Genomic DNA, 15,580 nt, shown 5'->3' with positions numbered 1-15,580 from the left:
ATACACCCACAGACTGAGAATCTCTGGTTTGCCAGGGAGGATTTACTCATTCATTTTATTTTTAAATAGGAGGATAGCTGTCTTACTGAAGAAGCAAACCCAAACTCTATAGATTAAACTTTGCAGTAAAGAAAGGTTTTTTTAATTTTTTTATTATTATTATTATTATTATTTTTTAATCTGTAGGACTTCTTAAATATAATAGCTGGTATGAGCTTGGCTCTACCCAAAGAATTTGGAAAGCTGTTACAATCTATTTGTTAACCACCACCCCAGTGAGATAATGCAGTCTTAAAAAAAAACAAACCATATCACAACGTAAGTGTAATTCTACCTGATTAAGAGACACCTCTGTCTTTTGTTAACTTTGATCATACAACAAGAGAGACTAAAAAACATGCACATGGAAGGAGAGAAAGTGGAGGACGTTTGTCTCTGTGCCATGCAATCCTCAAGAACTTACTGTGCAGCTGTGAAAGGCAAGTTCCTGTATTTCACAATGTGAGGTGTTGACAGACATGGTATCTGTGCTTAGAGATTCAACAAACACAGTGAATGAAACACTGGTGTTCTTCATCTTTTGATAAGAACTACCTTTTCCAAATAAAGCATGGACATATTAGGCTGCCATTTCACCATGTTAGTCACCACTAGATAACCTAAGATTCATATCTGTGATACAACCACAAGTGTATTTTGGAAGTGTTGCTTGTGCTTGTTGAAATAAACAGAGCTCCCTCTCCTCCCCTCCTGTTTTTAGAAAAGGTATCAGTTGCAAGTCTCGCACACTAACGTTTGCAAGGCAGTAGCGAATTCAGAATCCACAATTCAAAGAATTAGCAAAAGCATGATAATTAAGTCATCACTTCTCAGATTTCTCTACCTTCCCTTGCTTTGCACAGCTCCACAACAAGAGCCTTGAGTCATCACAGTCTGGGGGAAACAAAGTATTCCTAAACACAAAGATTCCTGATGTTTTCAGTGGGACACCACAAGAAAAGTTTTGGAAAGAGGCCGGGGTAATTCAGATCTAGAAAACTAACCCAAAACCTTTGCTTCTTGATCTCTATTCAATGAATTTCTCAGGTAGACAGATTGCTCCTCAAAAACTTTCTACAAGGTTTCTGTTTTCAGAAGGAATGTTAGATTAGTGAACCAGTCATTCCATCCAAAGCTTACAGCTCTCAAATTGTTCTTTTGTTGATCATAATCAATAGCCAAGATCATAGGGCAGCAATGTGCCATATGCAGAGACGCATGTTGAACTTTTGGGAATGACAAAAAGCATAGCTTCCTTTCTTACCAATAATGATTAACTAGAAGAGGGATGCAGCAGTGTGGAAGATGCACTTTCCACCTACTCCATTTTTCTTTACTTAGAATCATAGAATTACTCAGGTTGGAAGGGACCTCAAGGATCATCAAGTCCAACCGCACTTGACAACATTCCTGTTAAAACATCACAATGATCTGGACAAACCAACCAAAAAAAAAAAAAAAAAAAAAAAAAAATCAAAAATTGTGAGTATTGCACTTCAAACACTGCAAGCCCAAAGCCCGAGAGAAACTCTATGGAAAAAAAAAGTGACCAAAGACTGGTTCTTACCTACAAAATACCAAGCAGTAAGTGAGAGCCCCCACACTTTGCACCTAGACACTGGCTAACCCAGTGCTAATACAGGTATCTTCAGGCAAAGCAAGCATGAAAATACTCATAACAGGTACCACACCAAATGCACACATTTCAACAAACCACTCTCAAGAGGATTAGATTTTCTGTATGCTTAATTTTTGCAAGAAGCCCAGTACTACTGTTCTGCAGCAGTAAAACACAAAAGCTCAGACAAAATATTCTTTAAAAAAGTTTTCCAACAGTAAGAAGTTGTGAAATACTGCCTGGTATTATTGCTTAAACAGCCTATTTCTGCTTACTTTCAGAAAGCACACAGTTAAGAAATGTGAAGTGAATATGCTTGTACTAAATATTTTCTGAGGAAGTTTTACACAACTAATTGTATTCAGAATTGTCAAGATTCAATTCATTTTTCATGACCGTAGATATCTAATCTTTTGGGAATCGTGGCCAAGTTTCACTTTTCTATTGCAAGCCTTTCCAACTTGTCAAGCTCTACAGCACATATGAGTGTACTCACTGTCCTCAGACCTCTAGCCTTTACTCAAATTTACACTCTTTACAGCATGTTCTCACTGCCTTCAGAAGCTATGGCAAGTTGCATGAAAAGAGTTCTCTCATAATTTTTGAGCAACATCTAAAACAGTATCTCTGAGAAAAAACAGAGGCCACCTGTTGTGAGATAAATAGTGGGACCACAGCTCTTACCAGCCTTTATAGACAGAATCATGCATCACTTCTGTTATAGGAAGCTTAAGAAATCATGAAAGGATTTTCTATCCATTATTTTGGTGATATAAAATAGTGACTTCCTCCTGATCATCTCCAAGAAATCACGTCTCTCTACTCACAGTAACTATAACATTTTCAAAGAGCAAGCATGGGATTCCATGCTCTACACCAGCGCGGGAGCTGCCTTTATGAAAGCAGCAGAACCTGATACACATACGCACACAAAAGGTCTCTTTTGTTCTGCGTTTGCTTTCCAGTTTTCTACAGGAAAAACAACTGTAAAACATATTAAAAATCTGGCTGGATTAAACACCACTTCAAGCTTTCAAATAACAGAAAGTTGAAATGTTTTTTAAATGATACATATCAATAGCTTTATATGTCCAGAGTGTTTTGCAAACAAAAGGCATTTTCTTTGTTGGTTTTTATCTGAGTTCCCAGAACATCTGTCCTCCATTACAGACAGATTTGGTGCTACAAGTGAAGAACTCATTTCTCTTCAGTAAAAGGGAATGACAGATGAAGGTGAAGGAGAAAGATTCTCTCACCCCACAGTTTGTTTTCAAACAGTGACAGCACAGGGAACCATGGGCCTATTTATAATTTTAGCTTTCAAAAAAGAATCAGTTCCTCAGTATTACAAAGCAGGGATGACACCAAAGCATAGTGCTGAGCACAACTGAACGAGGCTGGCAACAAAGTACTCTGTTAGTCACTTTCATAGAGCACATCATTAATGCCTTAACATCATATACTCAAGTCACACAGCTGCAGCCTGCTCTGTGATGGCTGGAGAACTTGTACCACACCTCACTCATTACAGAAGAATTTAGAAAATCATTTATATTCAAGAAAACAACATAAACCATAAAAATCCACTTGGTAGGACCAGATTCAAGCATCTTAGTAGCCAAGAACTAAGAATTAAGTTGCAAATGTATCTCAAAATTGTAGGGGTTGGAAGGGACCTCCAGAGATCATGAAGTCCAAACCCCCTGCTAAAGCAGGTTCTCTGCAGTGTACAACAAAAAGGGCAGACTACAGATCTGTGACTAAAACGTTAGATTTTATATAAATGCCATTAGAATGGTTGAAATTATTTTAACACACAATTGGAAGAGGCAATGACAGGAAGGCTGGAAGAAGAGATCCATCTCAGCTGCCTTCTGCCTATTCATTTTGGTGGACTTTTGGATACACCTATTGTCATTTTCACATTGAATTACATTTCACCTTAAAGTAGTAGCAGCATTTACAAGGTATTTAAATATCATTTGTCTTTCCTGAAGGTCATAAAGGCTACTCAGAAGTCTCAACTGCTACACCACTGCATTTTATTTATGCTATACCTTGTACAAGTATCAGAAAGCATATATGGATTCTTCTTTAAATGTTTGGTACAAACTCTAGGAAAAAGAAAAAAAAACCTAAAAAACCAATCACCACTACCGCCACCAACAAAAAAGCCACAGTTCATGGTTCAGATCAGCACACTTTTTCAGCACAGACATACCTTAAATCCCAGTCATCCAGGTCTCACTATCCAGATAGATCTGTATCACCATGACCAAGACAGTCCTCCTCCTACAAGAAATAAACACAAAGTGTGGGTAAGAACCTCAAATGTACATCCCAGGGTATGAAAACAACTCTAGAACTTCTAAGCAGTTGCACAAAGTGTTGAATACAGGAATGAGAGCAGTTTATACTGTACCTCATTCATTCATATAGGCAAGATCATAAGCATAAGCAACAGCACTTTTAAAAGTTTATCTACTGACATCCTGCAGCTATGTTCATACTGAAAGAGAGGTTTTGCATGATTACCAGGAACCCTGAAGAACCTGACCCCTCACTTAAAGTCAGAGCCTTTGACACGAGACACATTCTTGAACCACCAGTTTCTCCAGAAACGGAGTTTTTACTTCACCACCTCACAGAAAGCAGTCTGTGTCACATCTTTCAGTAAGGTCAAGCAACACCGAAAACAACACAAAGATCGCATCATTTACCACAAGACTGTTATCCTCACAATCTTCAATTTTAACATTAACGGATGCAACTGGAACAGCCAGTTCTTCTCCCAGAGCCATGGTGACCAGGATACAGACCAGCAGCCTCAGCCAGGGGAAAGCACCCAGCAAGCAGGCCTGGCCTGCCCACAGTGCTCGCCACAGAGCCTGCCTCCTAGTACCCACATCTTCAACCACATCTGCTTGTGTTTGCTTTGATAAATATAAACCATCTCCAGCTCTGCCTGTAATGCAAACTGCTTTCCTGCCTGGTGACTTTGCCCATGTGGAGATTTGTGTTGATGCACCATCCGAGCTAGGCTGTTTCAAACTAGCTGAACTATCCTGGCACTGACCTGTCCTTAAGGATGCCAACCCTTGAACTCATTAAAAACCCACAACAATCAACTGCTCCACACTTGCTACTCTATTTTCTATCACTGAAGTGGTAGTTTCTTCCCAAAAAGAAGAGCCCTAGAACACAAACACCTGACCTCCATGAGACAGCACCTGTGCTGAACAGACTGTTGTCTCCCTTCCTGTAGCAAAGGATCAAAAAAACATATTTTTACTCCTGTGGGATGAGGCTCAGCTTGTCTGTATGTTATTCTTAGCTGGTAAATACACTGCTCAAGTCATTCACTTCCACAGTCACTTCATTAAACTTTTTGTTTTAATCAAGTAAGAGGCATAAAATGAAGCCATGATACTCCGAGCAACCAGAGCAACAACTGCTCAGAGCAGTCAGGTCATTGCTCTGCGTCCGCTGCAGCTGCTGAACATGTCAGACACTAATAACAGCATCGAGAGAAGAGGTCAAAGCAAAAATAATTCACTGAAAAGGCAGAAAGACAGACAAGACAGGAATTTTGCTTGAGTTCAGAAAAATTCTCATTTTCAAAAGCAAACAAAAGCCCCAGTGTAGGCTACTTCAGAGTCCATAGGAACAGGAAAGGGAGCAATTCAGCTTGCTCCAAATGTTATGCAGTTGTTAACACATTTTAATTAACTCCCTTTTCACCATCAACTCACATTTACACTCTTATTTTGGAATAAACTACTCCAAAATTCCTTGAATATGGCAAACCACATGCTATTCCCACTTCCAACTTTCCAAGGAATACTCATTTGAAGTGAATGAATGATAGAGGCTTTCTGTCCTTAAACAGAAAAGCCAGGGATCTGAAGTGCAGCCATAGGTTTGGTCAACTACTTCATGGGTTTCCTGGAAGTCACTGTGAGGTGGGAAGAGACAGCATCCAGTGCACTGAACCTAGCGTGCACAGCCGCTGTTCCCATGGCACATTTCACTATTTCTTCCGATTTGGAAAATGCTACATTTGTGTATTGAAGCACAGAAAATGGCAGCACTGCAGTTTTGAAGGCTTGTAACTTTGAAACCCGTCAAAGTCAATCCTTGCAAAGGAGCTCTGAGTATCTGGTGTGTGTGGATCTTGACGGCTTTGTTTGTTGGTGGTTCTATTGGTTGGCTGGTTTTTGGATATTTGCCACTATACTGTATGCATTCTTCTTAGCTACAGAAGTTCTTACAAGAAGAAGTTTTGGCATAAATGTATGATGAGACAAACACAAGGCCCAAGAAATACAGAGTACATATCAGTGAACATTTGCATTTGCAATCAACATGTGAGAGCTAGCAATTCAACTTCAACCTTTCAAAGGCTGACCTTGGCTGCAATTTTTTTGTACTCTCTCCAGTTTGTCTGAGAAGCGTCTGGCAGGTCACTTGAACCATTTATCTGACAACTCACACATTGTGAGAGCTTAGAACAAAAGCAGGAAAAGGCACTCCAAATACTAATTTTGCCTTTTTGATGGATTCCGCTTTGCTACATAACAGATGGCTCCAGGGATCACATAGTATGTTGTAAAAGGAAGACAAACACCAAAATACTATTTGGCTGCTTGATATTATGATTCAGAAAGAGTGGCTAGGCTGTAACTGCTTCCACTCAGCCACACAGATGCATCATTTTTGACTGAAAAAAGAGTCAAACTTCCAGTTTTTCTAGACAAAGGTTGTCTTGGATGTGGAATATCAGTGCATTGCTATCTGCACTGATTTATCACTTAAAAGTCAAATCAGGAAAGAACGTCACTAGTGCGCAGCAGGCAGAGCTGTAGCTGCTTTATGAGAGTCTGCACCAAACTGGATTGTACACAGGGTGGCTACATAACAGATTAGCTACTTCTTTAAAGAGTCCTGGTCCTGTAGTTCTGCAGTTCTTACACGCAGAGAAACTTGAAAGCATTTCACTTGAACAAATTAAGGTAAGAAATATCAGCTGACTATCTGAAGCAGAAGTTTGCAAGCCTATCAGTAAGCTAGGATCGCCTTACAAATGTAGCATCCAAATCCCCAACATTCATTTTAAGATGCATGTTTCACGTGTTAAAATTGCATTTTTTGTTTTTCAGTAGGTTCTGTATATTTTTTATAAGAAAGAAATGATTCTACCAAGTTGAAGAAAGGTGACTTGAATCACCACCTGTTTTATGAGCCAACCTTCAGTATTAAGTTTTCTATAATAAAAACATCACTGAAGTGTTATGTCTAGAAAGGAGACATGTACCTGGCATTGGGAAATAGGTTTTGCTGGCTGATTTAGTTTGCTTCAATCATCTCTTTCTGCTGGATATGATTTCTTTGTTCATTCTGTCTTTTTACAGGTATTTAGTGTTTTGTGTTTTGCTTTTGTATGCAATTAGCTGGTTAAAGCAAGCATTTTTAAAGTAAACATTCAGCTTGTTCTATCTTCATAAAAATTTCGAAGCTCACCAGGGTATGTAGTATGAAAGTGACCCTGAGGATGATTGTGTGGCCTATCCCCAACAACTGTGTTTCTGTCATTCTTGCATTACATTCCAATCAACAAGACAAGAGAGATGTGCCTCAAAATTACTTCATGTGTCCTTTCCAAATAGGAAAGGGAGCCAAGTAGTAAGTACAGTCATACAGAACACTGTAGGTTGCTTTCAAGCATTTAGTACAGCAAGTCAAAAGGAGTTTTGGCTACTACATTGAAAATTTCTTCTCATTTCAAGAGGCAAAATGAACTGGTATCCACACAAAGCCTCTGTAACAGCAAGAACAACGCTGTAAGTCACTGGAGCAAAAGTTAATTTTTTACATATATAAATCATCTCCAATCAGCAGGACTCTCCTTCAGCTAATTTTCATTTGACCTCAGCACTGCTGTAGTTTGTCCATCTGTTTCAGTCCCCCTGCCCCATGACGTTTTCAGAAACAATCTGTTTTTGCACATTCCAGATGTTAAAAGTGATCACTTTTCTTCACTACTGAGGACAACCTGCTAAGGAGCCAACCTCCGCAAATCTCATGGTAGAATCATGCATGACTGCTTCCCTCAACACCCTGAAGTGAAACCATCCACCTGAAAGGTATCATCTGGCACCCTGGAGAGCTACACGAAGCATAATAGGTGCAGACACAATTCTCTCACCAAATCAGTAATAAGTTTATACAGAGCGTGAGATAAAGATGACTCCTAGAGCAAGCACTGCATACAGAAATACATCTGAAACAAAAGTCCTGTTATTGCAACACAGCGCGAATGTTTGAGGTGCATGTTGGAACAATCGAGCACGTACATTCATCCTTACCACATTAAAGCACTATTATTGATACGTGCCAAATACTCCTCAAGCGAGGAGAATTAAAAGCAGGAAGCTCAAAAAAGCCCTTTAGCCAAGAAAGTCATAAGACATATTAGCATGAAGGTTTTTTTTTCCAAAGTAGCAGGCTACAGTTTCCCTTAGAATCTGGTTTCAAATTTGATGAAATAGGATTCTGCAAGAAACTCTACACCACATCACAAGCTCCCGTCATACACTGACCTCTAGTGTAATAAAGACTCAAGACATCGGGAGTCTTTGCAAAGCCTTAGAAAATACTATCATGTTATTTTCCCAATACTCTAAAAGACATTTCCATGCAATAAAACATACTTTAGTCAGATGGTCCCTCAAAATAGATCACTCTCAATAGGTAAATAAAGGTAAAGGTAAAAGAAGCTATGAAACTTAAGCTCTTCAATGGATATAAAACTATTGCTGCGTTTACATACTGTACTTTACATCAAAGCTGCATGTAGGTACTCTGAATCCCAGCTTAATTTAACTTCTAAATACTCTGGATGTATAGAATTGTTTCCTAAGTAGAGTTTTATAAAGCTCAATTAAAAAGGCATCTGAGATAGAAACACCTGATTTGGGAACACTGTATCTGACAGACACAGATCAGCCCAGGTTCTGCCCCAGACCATCAGAGGGCACACTGAAAGGGGCCTGACTGCAGCCAGCACTTGGAGCAAGAAGTCTGCTGGAAGCAGAGGGAACTCCCTCAGACAGGATGCACAAACCCCCAGGATTGCTCACACCCCAGGTAGTAGGGCAGGCAGATGGGATAAGGATAGCAGCTGCCTGGTTTTGCCCAACAGCTTTTGAAAAAGACATTCAGTTGGTTTCCAAAGTGCCAACTCAAAATCTAAACACTCATTTTTTCCACTCAGCTTAAACGATTAATAGTTTGCACTTTGTTACGAGCTGACTATAGTTTTATTATAAAGTCTACCTAGAGGATGTGGAGCAAATTCTAAGACAGTGTTGCTGAACACAATTAAAATGGAAGCTCGAATTATTTAGGGCTTTAATACCTTTACCTAAGCACCAGTCCAGATGACTTTGGACAGCATGTCCCAGAGACATTCAGTTTGTCTCAAAGTCGTGTAAGAGCAGTGAGTCATTCAGAAACCATTTCTGAGTTAAGCGACATTCCCAAAGTGACCAAGTTATGTTTAAACCTAAACATGTAATGCTAAGGGCCACTTCTGAAATACATGCAAGTCATGATGAAGACAACTGCTGGCATCTACCACATTTGTGTTCCACATAACGTGGAGCCTCTTGCTGCTCCAGCAATGAATTCCACGTTAACAAATTAGCCACCTCCATCCCAAAGCGTCCCAAGTTCTGCTTTTGGACTCGCTGCATCCTGCAGTCTAAACCCTGCAGACCTAAGACATAACACCAAATATACAAATCATAATGAAGCATGGCAGTCCACTAAACATTCTAGAAGAAATGGGATTCCTGTCTACTGGTCCAGAACTGCAAAAAACAAATCTCACCTATAAGAACTGCTTTTCTTTTCTATGCCTTAGCCCTTCTAATACCCGAAAACTCACACTTAAATGTAGCATTGAATCAAAATAGCAGCATTCAGGATTTCCAAGGATACTGGTCACTAAGTAAGGCTGTTTTATGCTGAATTACTTACAAGATGATGTTTTAATATGAGAGATACTAGTCTAAGCCATTCGGCCACATTTCACTTCTAATTCAAGCATGCAAACTTGGTCAACTACTTCCTCCATACACATTACTCAGAGAAGGAACAGTATCAAGAAATTCCTTATGCTACACTACCATTTCTGTTCACCAAACACTTCACCATGACCAGGAAAGCACAGTGCCTCTCCGCCCTGTCCAAAGGGGGCACAGGTAACACACTGCACACATCCAATAGATTTCTAAGCAAAAAAGTGTGTGGAAAAGTGCAGAGTGAATTCTGATGGCTTGAACAACAGATCCCTGCCATTGTATTTAACAGAATGTATTCTTCCAACTATTTTTGTCCTAAATTCTTGTATTTAATTCAATACATGTGGTAGTGGAATTGACTTTTAGAACAGTGGTGTGCATCAGTACACAGATGTTCCACATTTGTCATGTCACATGAACCTTGTGGCTAACACCCAACCATTACAGGCTAAAAATCCTCCTACATAAAAATCCACACATGACACATTTGTTCCTAGACGAACGATATATTAGATTGCTGAAGACAGGCTTTTCCAACATTGGTTTTTTTGTTTCTTTGTTTGTTTTGTTTTTTTTTTTAAGCTGGTACAAGATTTCTTTGGTTCCCATAACTAACATTAAAATATGTACAGAGACCTTAAGTCAAATGGTACCTTGACAAAATTTGACAGAGCTAGAGAAAGTCCGTCAAACTGAACTGACTGTTGTGTGAAGAACCACATGCATTTACTACATATGTTCATGTCCAGAACTGTTATTTGGCCAGCCATTTTCTAAGGGAGGCATAAAAACACAAGAGAGAAGCAGACAACTTCATAGCCAGCACCGAGCTCTAAACTATTCCCTCGTTTCCTAGAGTATTCCTTCTCAAACAGAAGTATGGCACAGAAATAAATTCCAAACCACATTACCTAAGTTCTGCCCTCAGAACTTATGTTCAGCACTGTGATCATCATAAGGAACACACCTCAGGGGGTGGTATCTGTTAAGACACTTTCGTCTTCAGGATTAGTGAATAAATGTTTTATTAGGCAACTGATAAAATGCATGCTGCATGAGTTATCAGGCAATTGTGTGTGGACCCAATTTTTACCACTCTAGCAAACAAACCAATATCTGTGCTTTCTTAGGGTAGTGGCCCTTGTTTGACAGGTTGCTGTCCATCCAACAACATTTCCAAGGGAAAGTTATCTGGAGTCGACTATGCATTTTTCATCAGACACACACAGCTTACAGAGACTTACATGACCAGCTCTTACATTTGGATTTCAGCATACACTAGACAACATCTATTAATTCATATGTTAGTACCTGCAATAAATTCAAGTGGAAAAAAAAAAATAATTAAATCATTTTCTACCAGCTATTGCAAAGGACTGACCAACAGTCCATCCTAACATGGCTTCAGTTTCTTGCTGGCAGAAGCCTGTGTGACCTTGCAGGAGTCCCTAGGGCCGGTCAATGGCTCTGCAGCGACCTCAACTGCTGCCAGCTGCTAGATTCCCAGTTCCCCTTCCCAGCTGCACAAGCATTCTGTCCCTGCCCCACAACTTGTTTGGCCCCACACTGACTCATTTCAGACCAGTGACCACAAAAATAATTCCACTGCTTCCTTGCACGTTAAACACACAGATGACTCAACTCAGGGTCAGAAATGCAGAGCCGATGCACAGAAGAAAGCTGGGACATGGGACTTTGCCCCTATATTCCAGCTCCCAGTACATCAACTGAAAGGAGTGCTGATGAGGATGAATAACTAGAGCTTAGAAGTCACTGAGATTCATATTAAATCTGGAATAAAATTTTAGAGGATATCCATAAGGAGGGGAATTTCTTAACAGAATACCCATTTTCAGAGAAGCCCATGGTCCCCATCATCTAAAGTCAAAGCAGAGACTTCCTGAAATGAAATGAAGTTTTCATAGGAATCCTTGCTGAGGCAGGAGACTCCAGACCAAGCCTGAAGGACAAGAGAGTTGGAGGGGAACAGGCACAGAATTGACATTCTCCTCAAGTCTTCAACAAGATCATAATTTGCTGCTGTTTGTTTTTGTTTTTGGCTAGGGACATCACACAGCACATCTATCCAAACAAGTGCACACTTCTGCTTTATCTTAATTGGGTAAGACTTGACCATAAAAAGGGAAAAGGCAAGACAGGCTCTTCAGAAAGTTCCCTACATAAGACGTCCTCCAAAGGCAGAATGTCATTTCTCCTCCCTCAACAAAAGGAAGAGGTCAAATTCATTCATAAAACATCCCAAAGGGAAGCTACAACTTCCTATGATCTCCAGTGTGATGGCTGTTCCTCTGCCAGCCGAATAAATAGTGAAGACCTAACTCAACATTTAAAGGTTATGGTAGACAGAAGATGAAAAATGTGGCCTTTAGGGAACTGCTATACCGATAAAGAAATCCAGCACATACATAATGATGAGTTTCTCTCTTAGACATTATTTCTGTGGCTGCCACATATCCCCTCACATACACTTCAAACAATTAAGCAGTAGCCATTAACCCATCTGCAGAGCCTTAAGTAGCCTTCAGAGCCTTTAGTCTCCTTATTTATTTTATGAAATCATAAAACAAACAAACCAGTCTTATTTACGAGCTAAGCTTTGGAAATTTTACTCACTTAGTTGACTGCATAGTTATGGTAGAGACTGCCCAGTCCTGTGGGATTCACTCAGTTCCTTCCTAGCTGTCTCCAGTATTAAGAAGTTCATTGTGCTCACAGTTTATTTATGGACTTCGCTTCTTATGTTTTGAACTTTGAGACAAATACCTTAATCTGAGAAAAGAGCAATCTTACTGCTTACTCCATTGTAGCCAAGCAGCCTAGTTAGTTGTAGTCATAAGCACAAATACGAAGAAGACAACAGCCTGAATTTCAGGGGAGCAATGTTATTGCCATTCTATTTGCCCATTTTACATATATCTGTTCTGAATACATCTTTTCTGTTTGGCAGGCAACTGAATGAACACCATGACATGCAGCTCTTGTTATAAAGGAAAGTTACATGAGTTATGCGTGTTTATTACAACACAACAAGCACTTGTGATAAGATTTTTACATTTTCAGAGTGAAGTAGTCTGTCTGTGCTGACAAATTCTGTTTTGAAAACAGAAGCAGTAAGCCAAAACACCAGTAACACTGAAAGAGTCATACTCTGATTAGTTGCATATCATATAGCTGCTGGAGGCAAGAAGCTCCCAACTGTACCGACGACAGAAGCACCCTCCTTGCTCACTCAACTCCTGGGAAAGCAGGGCTGTGATTCTCAGAACGTGATTTCTGTGCTCAGCACCTGGAGGCCTTATCATTCCTGGCAAGCAGTTAGCTCTGCTCTCCTCCCACCGCACGCTGAGGAAGGCATCTATCTGAACCAGAGCAGACCTCCCTGCTGCAGCTCTTGAGAAACTGCAGCTCAGTCCTGCCCTGCACAGGAGTGTGCTCTCTTGCTTTTCCCCAACCTCACACAAATTGATGAAATATATTCTTAAGGCAAACCATCAGTTTGCTAGTTAGCCAGGAGTGGATAAATGAATTTTCTGAAACATATACAAAGGTATGACATAAAAATAGAAGTACAGTTTACTCTTTAATTGAATTTTATACATGGTCTTGCATCACTTGAAATGCCTGGGAGCTAGGTTATTTTTAGGCTGGAAACAAGCTTTTAAAATCCTGGCCATGCTGCAGAAAAGCAATTCCCTTTCAGCTAGGTCGCCCTCTAGGCTAGATGAAGGGCAAGAACCTCAATGAAAACAACAATTAACTATTTGCATTATCTTTGAATTTCATCTAAGTTTAAGGGAATTTCCCTACCTCAAGGCTAAACACAACAGTGCAATACAAACAAAAATATTAAGTTTACAGCAAGCCCAGGAATCAACCACTGCTTTCACCCTGAATTGTGAGCAAGAGTTTATGTGCTACAGAGCACCCACCATGTGCATTAGCCAGCCAGCAGACCCGGGACCCAACATCTATCATCAGTTCAGAGGGAAGTTTGTTCTCTCTTAGGCACACCTACTCCTTAATCTTCAAGTTGAATTCCTTCCTCATCTTTTACATATCAAGTAGATAGACAAAAACAAAAGCCAAATGGCAGCTGTGTGAACTTTTTCAGCCCCAAAGTTCAATTTCAAAGAAGTGAAGCACAGCAACTGTTGCATGTTCAGGACAGCACAAGTGTGGGTATCCTGGTGATGAAAGAGTCTGAAGCCTTTACACAGTGCAAAGGTACAGCTTTCACTGATCTGTCTATCGCCAAAAACCACCTGGCAATCAGAAGCTTCCTTTTATGTTTGTAGATTAACAGCCAGCGATTCAAGTTAGACAGCGGTCCATCTCGACCTCACCACCCAACAGAGGCAAACACCGATGGCTAACGACACTTGCGGTAAATTGCGATGCTCAGCAGCGTGTTTGTGCAAGAACATTTCACAAAGTCACAAATTTCTCACAGAAGCCCTTGAACTAGAGCAAACCTGCAATGAAATAAATGCCACTCTTAGCCAAAACAAAATGCAAGCTTAGATTTAAAGGAGGTTTCATGACTTAAAAAGCTCCTCCACAACTGAAATGGGACATCCGAAGTGGTTCCATTACAGACTCTTTTAGCTCCTTAGGCAGAAACATCAATTATTTAGGAAACCTTCTGAAAAGGTTGCAAAACTGAGTTATTATGTTCTTAGACTTGTTGAGTTGTAGCACTCATGGAAGAGATACTTTATCAGCACATAAACCAATGATTTCTGCCAACCTAATAAGTAGTATGGAACAGATTGCCACATGAGCTTATCGGACTGTTTTCTAAGTCCTCCAAAGGAATTTTTGGAAGCATTTGTTCAGGCTCAGAAATATTTGCATGTTCTGATTTCGTAAGAGCAGCAGGCTTTTTTCCTTCAGAAGACATATATGGTTATGTTGCAGGTTACAGCACTCAAAGAAACCCCACAACTTCAAAACAAACAATACATAAATAAATAAACTCACATTCATGACTCTGTTACTACACGGAAACTTAAGTTTGATTTACCTAATTTCTCTTACTAGTCCTAATCATTTCGCAGCTGTGTTATCACCCACACTCTGCAGCATTCAAATTACCCTGAAGTTTCAGTGTTAATACCCAGCAACGGGATCAAGAGTATTGCCATTCCTCTCTCCCTAATGCAGTAATTGCCCAACTTGGGGCAATTGATCAAGTTCATTTCAAAGTAGTCTGGAAAAGCCTTTTTAGTTTGTCTTGGTTTTGACCCTCCTTGGTTCTTACCTATGGAAAAGAAATTGGGAAACTTCTGCCCCTTCTGGACTCTGAAACATTGGGGCTGATGGTCTCAAGTGCATGTCAGGGGAGCAAAGGCTTTTAAACGATTATACTCCTCACTCCATGCAAAACAAACAAACAAACAAAATAGAACACCAAACAACCACCAGTGGAATTGGTAAGTGAGCATAGGTGATCCCAAAGAGTACTGCACAGATTAACCTATTTATCTCAGACCCCCACCTCCCAGAAGAGAGGAAATTCATGCTTCAGTTACCACAGCCTGTCCCAAGTCATTCTTTGTTGGATAATGCAGGCAGCTGCTGGGCAAGGCAGGAGAGCAGGCAGTGTTGGTTCCAGCCCTCTCAGCATCCCCATTTAGCTGGCAGCAGGAAGGGAGATGCTATTCCCCAGAACACAGCAATTCAACACACACTGCTGGCCCAACCTGGTACAACAGAGATGACTGGTGCATAAACCAAACCAAAGAGATGTGCTTCTTTCAGCTGGAAGAGAAAATCTTGCAGACACAGGTAAAGGAGAGGCTTTGGTGCAAGGCAGGCA

The sequence above is a fragment of the Lagopus leucura genome, unplaced genomic scaffold (assembly GCF_019238085.1).
Source record: "Lagopus leucura isolate 7727_CA_CO unplaced genomic scaffold, USGS_WTPT01 Super-Scaffold_100157, whole genome shotgun sequence".
Classification (NCBI taxonomy): domain Eukaryota; kingdom Metazoa; phylum Chordata; class Aves; order Galliformes; family Phasianidae; genus Lagopus; species Lagopus leucura.
This window is presented reverse-complemented; position numbering follows the sequence as displayed.